Genomic DNA, 12593 nt, shown 5'->3' with positions numbered 1-12593 from the left:
CAGTTTCCCACACAAAGCTACCATGCTTCTGAACTCATATCTAGGAACATCTGGACACTGATCTGCACTGATATTTCCAATTTTCCTGTATGTAGGCTGAATTTTTCTTTGGGGCCACTGACTCCCCAAATAACCACACAGAGATTTATTATTAATTACAAATGCTCAGCTGAAAGCTTAGGCTTGTTACTAACTAGCTCTTTCAACTTAAATTAACACATATTGCTATCTATGCTCTACCACACGGTGGTACCTTTTTTTTCCAGCATGGCATATTCATCTCCTGCTTCCTCCGTGTCTCATTGTGATTCTGCCTCTCTTCTTTCTTCCCAGCATTCTCTCATTTTGGCTCTTCCACCCAACTTCTTCCTGCACAGTTATTGGCTAGTCAGCTCTTTACTGTCAATGACAGCAGCATATCTTCACAGTGTACAAGAGGATTATTCCACAGCTCCTGGCTTTGTCTTCCAGTGGCTCCAAGTAATTAGACAGAGGGACTTAAAACTCTTTCTCATCTATTTTCCCAAGGTATCATTTCTCACCTTCAAATCCAGCTGTCAGGAAGCACCATGACAGCAGTCTAGGCAGCTGAAGCTCCACTAGCATTGTGGGTGGCCCAATCTATCAGAGGGAAGAAAAATGCCTAAGACCTGAAAAAAAAATATATATCAAAATAATTTATTGCCAATTTTGTGTTTTCCCAAGCGTACTACTTGTAGTTTGAATAAAAGATGTCCCTCATAGGTTGATGTCTTTGAACACTGGATCTCTAGGAGGTAGTGCAAGTGCTGTTTACGGACATCATGGTATCTTTATAATGCTAAGCCTCCATGGAAGTGCATCACTGGCGGTAGGCACTGTAGTTTATAGCCCAGTCCCACTTCCAATTAACTCTCTACATCCTGAGGGCAAATGCAGCATAACCATCTAGCCTCCTTCTTTTGCTTTTTGTAACTCATCCCTACCCATGATGGCCTGTATACCCCTGCAACTGTGAATCAAAATTACCACCCTGAGTTGGTTTTTTGGATATTTTATAACAGCAATGAGAAAGCTCCAACATCATTACTGTTTCTAGTGTGGTGATTCTGAAGTTGAATGTTGGAATAAATTAAAATAATTTTGTGGCTAAAGGCAGATTGATGACAACAGTTCTATTAGTAATAGTTAAACATAATGTAACACTTGGAAGAAAAGCATAGTGTTAGGCAAATTCAAATACTAATAATATATTAACTATATTGTCATGTTGAGAAAACAAGACAATTAAGAATTGTTCCACTGAGCAAATCTCTGTCAGAGGCAAAGTTTACAATGATAAGAAAGGTCATATCCCTGAAAAACTTTTGGAAATAACATTTCTTTTTAAACTAATTATTGCTATTTTTATCAATTATAAGCTATCTTTATGTTAACTTCATTTTATTTTTTTAATTTAAATAGAAATCTATCACTTTCACCCCTTAATTTCACCCCTCCAGTCCTTCTTGGGCCCCACTCTCAAGCTGATAGATAGCCTTTTTAACTAAAATACTCTTGTTAAATATGTACACACAAATTTATAAATAAAGCCCACTAGCTCCATTTGTGTTGTTGTGTGTATATGATTTTAAGATTGTATTTGACAACCAATAAGGGGGATTATTCCTGGGTACAGCTAATTTTTTTTCTAGCAGTCATCAGTTGCCTGTAGATATTTGTCTAAGAATGGGATCACCATGAAAATGTCCCCCTTCTGTTTTCTTATCACCATTGATGTTGTCTTGTTCAGGTTTTGTACATGTAGCCATTTCTGGGAGAGGCTGTTCCACTACAGACTTCTGGTATTCTAGATCAGACAATCTCTCTGTGTCTTTTCTCTGATGTTTCCTGAGCCATAGACACGTGAGTTGTAGCATAGATGTATCCATTGTTCGGGACTCCATGAGTCCATTGATCTCTGCATTGTGTCCTATTATGGTTTGCGGTGATGGTTTCATTTGCTGGGGGAATAAACAGTTTTCTTTGATGAGGGCTGGTAACAACACTCTGTCCTGGAAAGTTGGCTCAAGGACAAAATTTGTAAATTCGGTCCTAGTAAAACATGGTGTGCATATCTTTCTAGGCAAAAGACAGATGCGGCCAGCACAGAAGACAATGCGTAACTAACCTGTAACCGACATGCAATATCAGTACCTTCAAAGGAGGAAGAGGAAAGGATGTCAGTGGTGGTGACATCCATGAACTTTGCACTTGTTAACTTAATAAAACGAATAAATAAAATCATACATGTTTTAAAAGGATAGAAACATTTTTACTTATTTATACAAAGGATGATTGTCTATTGTAAAAAAAATCCAATGGAATTGACATTAGATGAAAAATACAACTTTTACTGCTCCAGCTCAGCTTTGAGCTGAATGTAGCTGCATAAGCACAATATTAGAGAGGAGACTACGCTAAGTGATTCTTAGATAGCTATTATAGAGAATGACCCCCATGTCACATCAGTACAAATAAGGAAAAGCTTGGCTAGTCTTAAACTAGAAAGCTATAAAATATGTTGAATGGATGCCTCTCAAGTGTGCGATAAAAATGCATCTTCACCGCCGCTGGCAATATTGTCCCTGACCTCAAAACATTATTGAAGAGAGACTCATTGAATGTTTTAATTTCCTCATAAACTGCTGATCATGATAGTTCAGACATGCCAGATGGCAGCAGTCATGATAAATGGTGTTGATGCCTTAGGAGAGACAAACTGCTAAAATTATATTATATTCAGTTGCAATTTTAAAGCATGCACTATAATTAAAAGTGTTATCCCACAGCCGATGTTACACCCCTTTATTCAACAGTGTGTTCAATGGGAACAGTAAAAACGCTGTTTGTTTTTGCTGAAGGTGATCTATGTTATTCTTTCTGTATCACTTCAGTGAGTCCACTAAATAGGACCTCACCTGTGACGTTTCTAGCAGGCCAGTCACAGATTTTAGAGCTGAGAATAGATGAGGGAAGACAAACAAAACACAGGGAATTCATGTTAGACCCACTATAAAATAATATGAAGGCCAAGTATAGAAAAACTACTTAGTAAGATGTATTTATTCTAGGGCCTGTAGACATGGCTCAGTGACCAAGAACACTGGCTGCACCTCCACAGGACTCGGGTAAGATTCCCAGCACCCACGTGGTAGCTAACAATCATATCTGATGCTCTCTTCTGGCCACCATGGGCACTGCATGTATGTGATAAACTGTCATACATGTACGAAAAAAGAAAACCCTAGAAATAATAATAATAATAATAATAATGAAGAAGAAATATTCAATGAGAGAAGCTGAGATAGCTTTTCTTTAAATTGGTGTTGTGAAAGTCTGAGGTTCACATCATTTAAAACCGTGTTGTCGCTGATAAAAGATTCTAAAATGTAGAGTCTTGATTTTAAAGAATGTTGTATATTTATGTTTCTTTTGATGAAAACATGCAGTGGTGAAGACTTCCATTCAGTGTTAGTTTGCCTTTTTACAAATCAATGTAACTTCTTCCTCCAATCCTCCTCTCAGCCCACTGTCCTCCTTTGGTTGTATGCCAAGGTTGTCTTTCCAGTCTGGGACCCTGAGTGACAATGGACACATAGCACTATAATCTGTGCATCAGTTGCTGCCTTGAGATGATCAGAGCACTGAGATGCCTCATATGAGTTTGCCATATTCAAAATGTTAGAACATACAACAAAAGATGTGATGAGTCACACCTTTTTACTCTGGTTGCAGGAAAAACATCAGTACGTAGATTTTTTTCCTTATTATTGTTATTCAACCAAATGGAACTTTGAGACTATTTCAATAAGGCAGATATTACAATTCAGACTTGGGGAATAATGATAATAATTAGTATGTTATCTCCACTGTATGTTTAAGCTTATAGTCTGCCCTAATATGGTGGTTTTTCTCTCACTTAGATAATTAAAAAAGTATTGGGAGTTCTGATAATAAGCTGAGCAGTAAGCACATACTGTTAATAAATCATTTTAAGAAAGGCAAACCGATCCACACTTAAAAGTGTCTGCTCTTTATTTGTTGGGTTGTTAGTGGGTCTTAAAGTATATTCTAAGGTGAGTCCTCCCACAAGTAGAGGTTCCCTCTGGCTGATGCAACTGAGGTGACCTGATAGAAACCATGTGAATAAAATGCAGTAGATTCTGGACCACTGAATCAGTGGCAGAGATGAGTTCCTTATCTGGAAGTGGGCCTTAAAATCCAAGGAGATACTGGTTGGCTACTCCCACAAGCTTTGTGCCACTATTACATTAGTGCATTTTGCATGCAAGTCACCATTGTAGAACAAAGGTTTTGTAGCTCAGTTGTGTTTATTTGCTCCTGTGGTAGCCTTCAGAGTACCTTCCAGCACCATGGACACTGGTCAGTAAGAATAAAGGCTCTAATGCAGCCACCAGTTCGACTTCTCTATGTCCAATGGGTTGTATAGGTTTTGTCTTCAGCAATAGAGTCTTACCATCAGTTGGTAAAGAACAAGCAATGCGTTTGGCAATAGGCTGGACTGTTTGGGGATTCCAATAGGATCAATTTGGCAAACAACTCTGCAGGTATAACCCCTTCTTAGCACTGCCAAATTCTGCATTTGGCAATGTGAGATGGATGCCCAGCTGAGGCCCTGTCTCCCCCATTATTCAGTGATTCCATTTAGATCACCTTCATATTTGTATATATTTTAGCAAGCTTCTGCTGTATTAGGTTTCCATGAAACCCCTCAAACAGCCTTTAGTTTTAACTGTCTTTTCCCATATTCCCTCCCTAACCCCCTTTTCCTACCATTCTGTATTTGATCCTCTAATTCCAGTCCTCCCTTTATTTATCCATTCATAACTGTATATAATTTCCCCTTTCTGTAGTAATTCAATCTCAGTCCCCCAGTCACTTGCTCTATACCTAGCCTCTATGGTTATATGAACTGCTTATTGAAGATTTAACAGCTAACTTCCAAATATACTTGAATACATAACATATTTGTCTTTACAGGTTCTGATTACCTCACTCGGGATGACTTTTTCTAGCTCCATCAATTTATCTGTATACTTCATTTTTTTAACAGCTGAGCAATATTCCACATGTAAATGTATCACATTTTCTTTATCCATTCATTTTTGACAGAGGTCCAGGTTGTTTCCAATTTCTAGCTATTATGAATAGAGCAGCAATGAGCATGGTTGAACAAGAGTCTCTCTAGTGGAATGAAATACCATTTGAGTATATTCCCAAGAGTGGGATAGCTAAGTGTTGAGTTAGATTAGTTCCTAGATTCCTGGTGAACTACCACACTGATTTCCATAGTGGATATTCAAGTTTTCATTCTCACTAGCAATGGATGAGTGATTTACCTACTCTACAACCTCACCAGCATGAGATGCCACTTGTATTATTGATCTCATGGCAAAAGAATAAATCTCAAAGTAGTTCTGATTTCCATTTCCCTGAATCCTAAAGATGTTGAACATTTCTTTAAGTGTTTCTCAGACATTTGTGCTTCATCTTTTGAGAATTCTCTGTTTAGATATGTACTGTTTATTTAAATTGGATTATTAGTTTTCTTCACATCCATTTTTTCTTTTGAGTTCTTTATATATATTTAGATATTAACCTTCTACCAGACATGTATTTTGTAAAAATCCTTTATAGTTCTGTAGGCTGCCATTTTATCCAAACCCTGGTATACTGTGCCATACAGAAGCTTTTCTATTTCCTTGGTCTTGTTTATTAATTGTTATTCTTAGTGTCTCTCCCAATATTGTTCTTTTCAGAAAGTCCTTTCTTGTGCCAATGAGTTCATTGACTGCCAATGAGTTCAATGACTATTTCCCAATATCTCTTCTATTACATGCAATGTATGTGGACTCATGTTTATCTCTTTGACCCATATGGAGTCATGGGAAAAACAAAAATGACTGTTCTGCTAAAGAAAAGTAGCAACAAAGTGACTCCTAATTATATTTTACTATATTCATTAATCAGTGTCTTGCCCAGCCATCATTAGAGAAGCTTCCTCCGATACTACACAGGAACAAATATAGAGAACCCAAATTAGACAATGTTCATAGAGTGAGAGACATTGGAACACTCTATCCTAAATGGGATGTTTCCATCAATTCCTCCTTTCACAGATTAGGGACTTGTAGGGAAGATGGGGTGGAATGATTATAAGATCCAGAGGGAATGGAGAACACCACGGAAACAGGCCTTCTAAACCCAGCAGGATTGGCACACATATGAACTTACAGATACCATGTAAGGAGCTGCACAAGTTGGGCTTGGTGGCTAAATGAACTGAGAGTAGAAATGGATACAAGTCTCCATCTCTAACCCAAGAACTATCTCCAACTGATAAACATTTACAAACGAAAAATTAGTTTTCTCCATTGAAAACTCATTATAGATACAAATTACTCTTAGTCCAGGATCCATGCCCATGAGTAGATGGCCAATACAAAACAAACAAAATGGTATATTTGAAAGGAATTTTTCCTTATAATGCTTTATCTGGGCATTTATTTTCTTTTTCTTAGCCTGTATGCCGTTTGCCTATGTATTATGGCCTTCAATTTTGTATTTTTATCTATTTCAAGCAGTATAATTAGCTCTTTATGTTAATGTTGACTGTAAATTGGAAACTCAATGGGCTGCATACAGACTAAGTCACTAAGATAAAGACAAAGCTTCTTTTTCTATATGTTTGATAAAATAAAGTATAAAATGTAGTAATTCTAGTCATTAGTCTAATATAAATAGAGAGAAAATTGCTAGATTTATTGAGAACCCCAAAATAATGGAAAACTGTATATTGCAGGGTTTTTAATTACTTATAACAATGTAAATATTTATAGGTTTTCATGCTTTTAGTAATATTTAAAACTTTTCATTATTTAAATTATAAATTCCCTGTAGATGACTGAGTATCTTCTTTTCTTTTTCATTGTTGTATGTTACCTAAAACATGTATGGTACCAAACAAACAATGCATCTGTGCTAATGGCTACCTTAAATATGCAATGGATTTATATTCCCAACTCAGACACAGTCTGGAGGATTGTAGTACTGGATGAATTGTTTATATCCTGTTTAGGTCTATTCCTGGCATCTTGGTGTGGCTCAGCTGTTTTTTTGAGACCTCATTCTTGTCTGACTTAGTGAGGAGAGTCTTTGTGCCAATTTTAAATTCAAAGACAATAGCATTTCTTTGCTATGAATATTCCAACCATTTTACTTTCATAATAACTTAAAGTGAGATTATTGTCTTGAGAAAAAATAAAGACTGCAGATTTCATCTATTTTCATTGAGTTGTGTTTAATTTATTCTCATTTCTTTGATTGTTTTTCTAAAAAAAAGTATTTCTAAGTTTTCTTCAAAAGTTCTAAAACAGTAAGGAGATCTATATTGAGTACTATTAAGGAAAGTGGCAAAATTAATATACTTCATAAATTAATTAAGATGAGATAGTCATATAACATACAATAAGATTTAAAAGAAAACTCTCCTGTCATTTGTGGCCATTTCTCATTAGTGTTTTCCAGGTTCTTGTAGAGATGCCTGTTTTCAAAATTAAACTATTGTTGCCATGGTGACATGAATTTTATAAATCATGTACAAAGGCTGTCTTTATTTCCACTGTGCACTTGAATAATAAAGAAGATTATTAAAATGAAATCATAGATTCTGAAGTAGAGTCTGGAAAAATGAGGCATTAAACATGAAAAGCAATATTTCAAAAGAACCCATGAAGAGTTCTTAAGTTTTTCTGGTAGCCTTGGAGTCATTCAGTGAAACTTTGGCTAGCTTTAAGAGTTTTTCTTGAAAGATAAACTGTTATGATGAATTGTTCATTGATATTTGACAATATTATCAGTTTGTCGGTGTGATTTGGGTTTATTTTCTCTTACTAGGGATGAGTGTGTTGGGGTATCTGTGTAATAATTTCAAACAAAGTATATACTCCAAGGAATGGGAGTGCTTTACATATTTTCTCTCAATCTTTATGTTTTTGAGATACATGTAGTCTATTTCTACTTCTCTAAACATGAAAAAAAGATCTCTACTATTCTTTACAGTCAGACTTATTCTTCCTCAAATTAGAGTCAAGCCATGTGGAAAAATGATGTAACATGCCACTATTTCAAAAGTGATTTTCTTCTATATGTGTATTTACCTCCAGTCCATGTTTTTGTTTTTTACTGTGCTCATTGAGAGGGCAAGGTTCAGATGGCAGATATTAGATCTATTCAGCTTGTAAAGCCTAAACAGCTTCAGAAAAGAGACCCTGGAAAACAACTAGCAAGGTTGTCCTCTATTGGGAACTTTTATTAGGAGGCCCCTATATAATTAATTACTGTAACTGGGGACATCATCTCTTTTTCTATAGCCATTTTAATTGGACTTTTGCTGAGACTCTATTTTCTATCTTCTGCCTGTGTTTTCTGTGGAATAAAGGCTACAAATACATTTGTAGAAAACAGCAGGATTGACCAAATTATAAATATGATGCCACCAGAAGTTCCAACCAAGGGAATTATGGCAAACCCATGACTGATGATTGTTCATAACATTGAGGGTTTTTTTTTTAAAGTGAAATCTAAAAGTATCTTCATCTAGGAAGCTCAATTGTGTCATGGAGAGCATGTAGCTTAATTATGCCTAAACCAACAGTAACAATCCCAGAATAGCAACCACCTCCATGATTGTAAAATATTGCAGTTGGTAAGAATGATTACTAATTTGATGGGCCCATCATTTATTCACCAGCTTCAAATGTGACCATCCCCCATGGCTAGTGGATCTTACCACTCAGCAGGGTAAGGCAGGTGGCCTGCAATCACCTTTCCTTCCTGAGTTGTTCCAAAAACAAAGTACCCATTTCTCCCACTCTTGAGTTGGTTATGGTGTAATGGGATTGACCAGGTACCGTATGCTATAAGTTTTTACACAAACAAATAAGCACAACTTGAATAAAGAAAATGCTATCTATACAAGGAAGTTAGTTCTGTAAAGATGATGAGCACACACTCTTTCTTGGTTAAAATAAATAAATAATGTGTTACAGATTGGAAACTCATCTCAAATAGCCAAGACAGGGTTCAGGTTGTACAAGTGTCAATATTTTTTTGAGCATTCTAATTTATATTTTTACTAAGCTATCAAAACAGTAGATAAATTTAATGATCCTGATACTAATATTTCCAAGCTCAAATTTTTAGATGTATAGGGAACAACTGAGTAATCTACAAAATTCTGTAATGATGTGGTTCTTCCACCTATTTGTAAACAGAATTCAACAACTTCTACTAGAGAAAAGATTATAAAGAGTGCTTAAGCCTCTATAGCAGATGATCTACAATTCCAAATACAAACTATCACAATTCAGCTAACTACATGGGTGTAAATGAGTCAAGCTGGCACTATAGATGCACAGGTGAAAACCACCTGTCTGACCTGAGGTCTTCTACTGTATTGTTTTTTCATTTGTCAATTTTGTTCCTGTATACACAGAAACAGGACCTGACAATAAAACAAAAGTCTCAATATTTCATCAGCACATCACTGAAGACTTTGAGATTGCCATTATTCCCTTCACATGTAACTTTGAAAACCTTTAGCCTTAAATGATTTGATGGAGTTCTGACTCATTGTAAACCATCTATGCCATGTGTTACCATGGATTCTTAGATGAGAGGGAATTTAGCCTAGAAAAAAAATACAATAGTTAAATCTGCTTCTTCTCAAGTCATCTGAGCTTCTTTATTTCAAAGCACTCAGAACTGCAGCATCTTCTGTGAGAACAAAATAGTAACCCATTGCTCTCATTCTCACTGGACTTCATATACCTATTAATGCTGAAGATGCTTTTATCCAATAATTGATAGCCACATAGGCCATTTCTCCAATTTTTGTGCTATGTCTTCAATGGAGAATCACTGCCCTTGTTGCTTGACCCAAATCTTTTTTTCTCTTGATTGTGCAACCTAAGAAGCATGATCACATCCTAAGCAGATTGATGCATTAACCTCCTGAACTTCCTGGTTGCCAAGTTATGAGTTGTAGGTACTAACAAAGGAATCTTCATGTTTCCATATTCCAGACTCTTTCTCCAATTATGGTTGTGTCCCAGAAAAGGAAATATTCTAAAGCTAACATTGCCTATAGGTAAAAAATAGGACATCAGAGAAAATTCATTTCAAGGCAGAAATATAAAAGAACTTTTGTATATTAGCATTTGAGATTCACAAGCATAAATTACTCAGGCCACCCAAGTTCATTTGTTTTGAATAAGTGTGACAATGTCAAAGTTCTCTTTGCTGAAAGTCAATGTATGGTTCCCAAATGACTTCTATTAGTAAGATAGAGGTGATAGCTGGTAAATAGAGATTTCTGGAGAGATTCAGGTTATTATGATCTATTTCCTCATTCTTAGGTAAGAGCTAGAAAGTTCTCCATAGATAGTAAGAAAGTGACCTATGATCAAAAGTATATTTGCACTCAAATGTGGTAGTAAGAATAGTGGTTGACATATGGAGGAAGATTGAATTAAAATGGCAAAATCTAATCACTGATGAAACTGAACAAGAGGGCTATGGTTATGATTTATATGACCAAACTGACCAGATATGAAGAGGGGCATAGTCTGGATCAGTGGAAGTAGGCTACCTATTCTCCCAGCACAGATAGCTCTTGAGGATCTATTTTAAGCAATTATTACTCTTACTCTTTAATTTATTCCTAACTCCAATTCTGTTAATTGTAAATGATAAGTATGTATAGCTGATTTAAAAAAAAAAAGCCTCTGCCTATTTCTCAGATGATCCCATAGACAAGAAGTCAACTAAAAACAACTGCAACCCTACTTTTGTAGTCACAAAGAACAAGGAAAGCTTAATGTAATTAATAGCAGGCAAGACCCTGTGAGATTGCAGAGTAGTAATGTCAACAAAGTAACTAGCAGACAAGGTCAATAACCAACACACCTTGAGTCAGAGATGGAAAGGGGACTGCTGTGCAGCATTTTCCTCTGAGATTGAAACCTTCTACACTGCAGGGAAGTTAATTAAGACAGAAAGTAAAAAAGTCAAAATAGTTTCTGGAAGTCTTTAAAACTGACCAGTTTCACTATGCTCCTCATTTCCCAAGAGTGTATAAACTGGAGAGAATGCTGAGGGTCACTCTCGGATGAGTCCAGCTATAAAGAAGACTCTCAGACAAGCCCAGTGTCCTGGAAGGAGCAGAGAGCACTAAGGCAATCAAGCATCCTGAAAGAAGCAAAGGCCAACAGAAGAGTCTGGAAGGCACTCACCTGCCCGAAGTCTGTTTAGTGTGCCCCAGGTCTCCAGCTGTTGTGAATTGGCCGTGGGCTTTGGCCAGGCAGCTGTCTTGAGTTATTTCTGCTCCTGTAAGTGACCGTGAAACTTTACTGCTGTAAGTAAGTCCAATAAACTCCATTGGTTGATCAAGTTGGGCTTGGAGGGTATTTGTACTTTGGAGTGCTGTGGTTCCCTGTCTTGAGTGAGAAGGCTTCTCGCCCCCCTTCTCTCTCTCTCTCTCTCTCTCTCTCTCTCTCTCTCTCTCTCTCTCTCTCTCTCTCTCTCTCTCTCTGTGTTGTGTCTCAGGAAAAGTTTTGTCACACACCAAGGGCCAGCATTTCAACCATCCCTATCTGCTTGGACTAGGAAAACATAACAACATACAGTATTATTGTAAATTTTTTATTGGCTTAATGCATGATATCCCAGAGAACTAAACACTCTCATATCCATTCACTATCTCAACCTTAGTCTGGTTTCTTCTATAGAGCTCTAAAAACCCTTAAACAAGGCAGTTCAATGACTTTTTCCTCTCTTGGTATTTTATTTCCCTCAGGATATTTTTTTTCCATTTTCCTTAATGTTTCATTTTTCCTTGACTGTACTTTTTGCATTCTCCTTAATAAAGCTTGATTTTTTGGTTTATTTACTCACAGAAGTACCCATGTCAGCCATCACTAGACTGATACAATAAATTTGTAATCCACTGCTCCATGTTAAAGTTTGGTGGGTGACCACATGACTTTGACACACTGTGCCCTTAGACTAAAAAAGAAACTGTCACACTCAAATCCTTACACCAGTTCTATCATTCTATTCCTCCTGTGGCTCCCTCATAAGCCATGGGAAAATGCTCATTTCCGTGTAGCTTGTGAAATGAATGTTCTGCCGGGATCAAATTAGCATTGTGTTAGCTTATCAAACAGGACAAGGCAGTGAGTCTTTTAAGTCACAGGAGATGCTTTTATAGCTATAGAGTACATTATAATGGTGGGCCTATACCTGGAATGTGTATGTGTCTATGGGACACAATTAAAATCGATGGTTAGAAACTTTTGGTTTTATGCACCCTATTTCTCCTAATTGGTACCCTGTCCAATTAAAGTGGCACAGTTAGATACAGCGCATTTGAGGATAGCAGTCAAATTACTTTGCTGCACCTTTAGCCTCCCTTTCCTGCCTTTATAATTAGTCTTCATAGTTAGTCCCGTCCTTGAGCTGACTTGGATGTCTACATTTCATTCAAACTT

Source organism: Peromyscus maniculatus, chromosome 17, assembly GCF_049852395.1.
Source record: "Peromyscus maniculatus bairdii isolate BWxNUB_F1_BW_parent chromosome 17, HU_Pman_BW_mat_3.1, whole genome shotgun sequence".
NCBI lineage: Eukaryota > Metazoa > Chordata > Mammalia > Rodentia > Cricetidae > Peromyscus > Peromyscus maniculatus.
The sequence above is the reverse complement of the archived record's forward strand: the minus strand, read 5'-3'. Positions refer to the sequence as shown.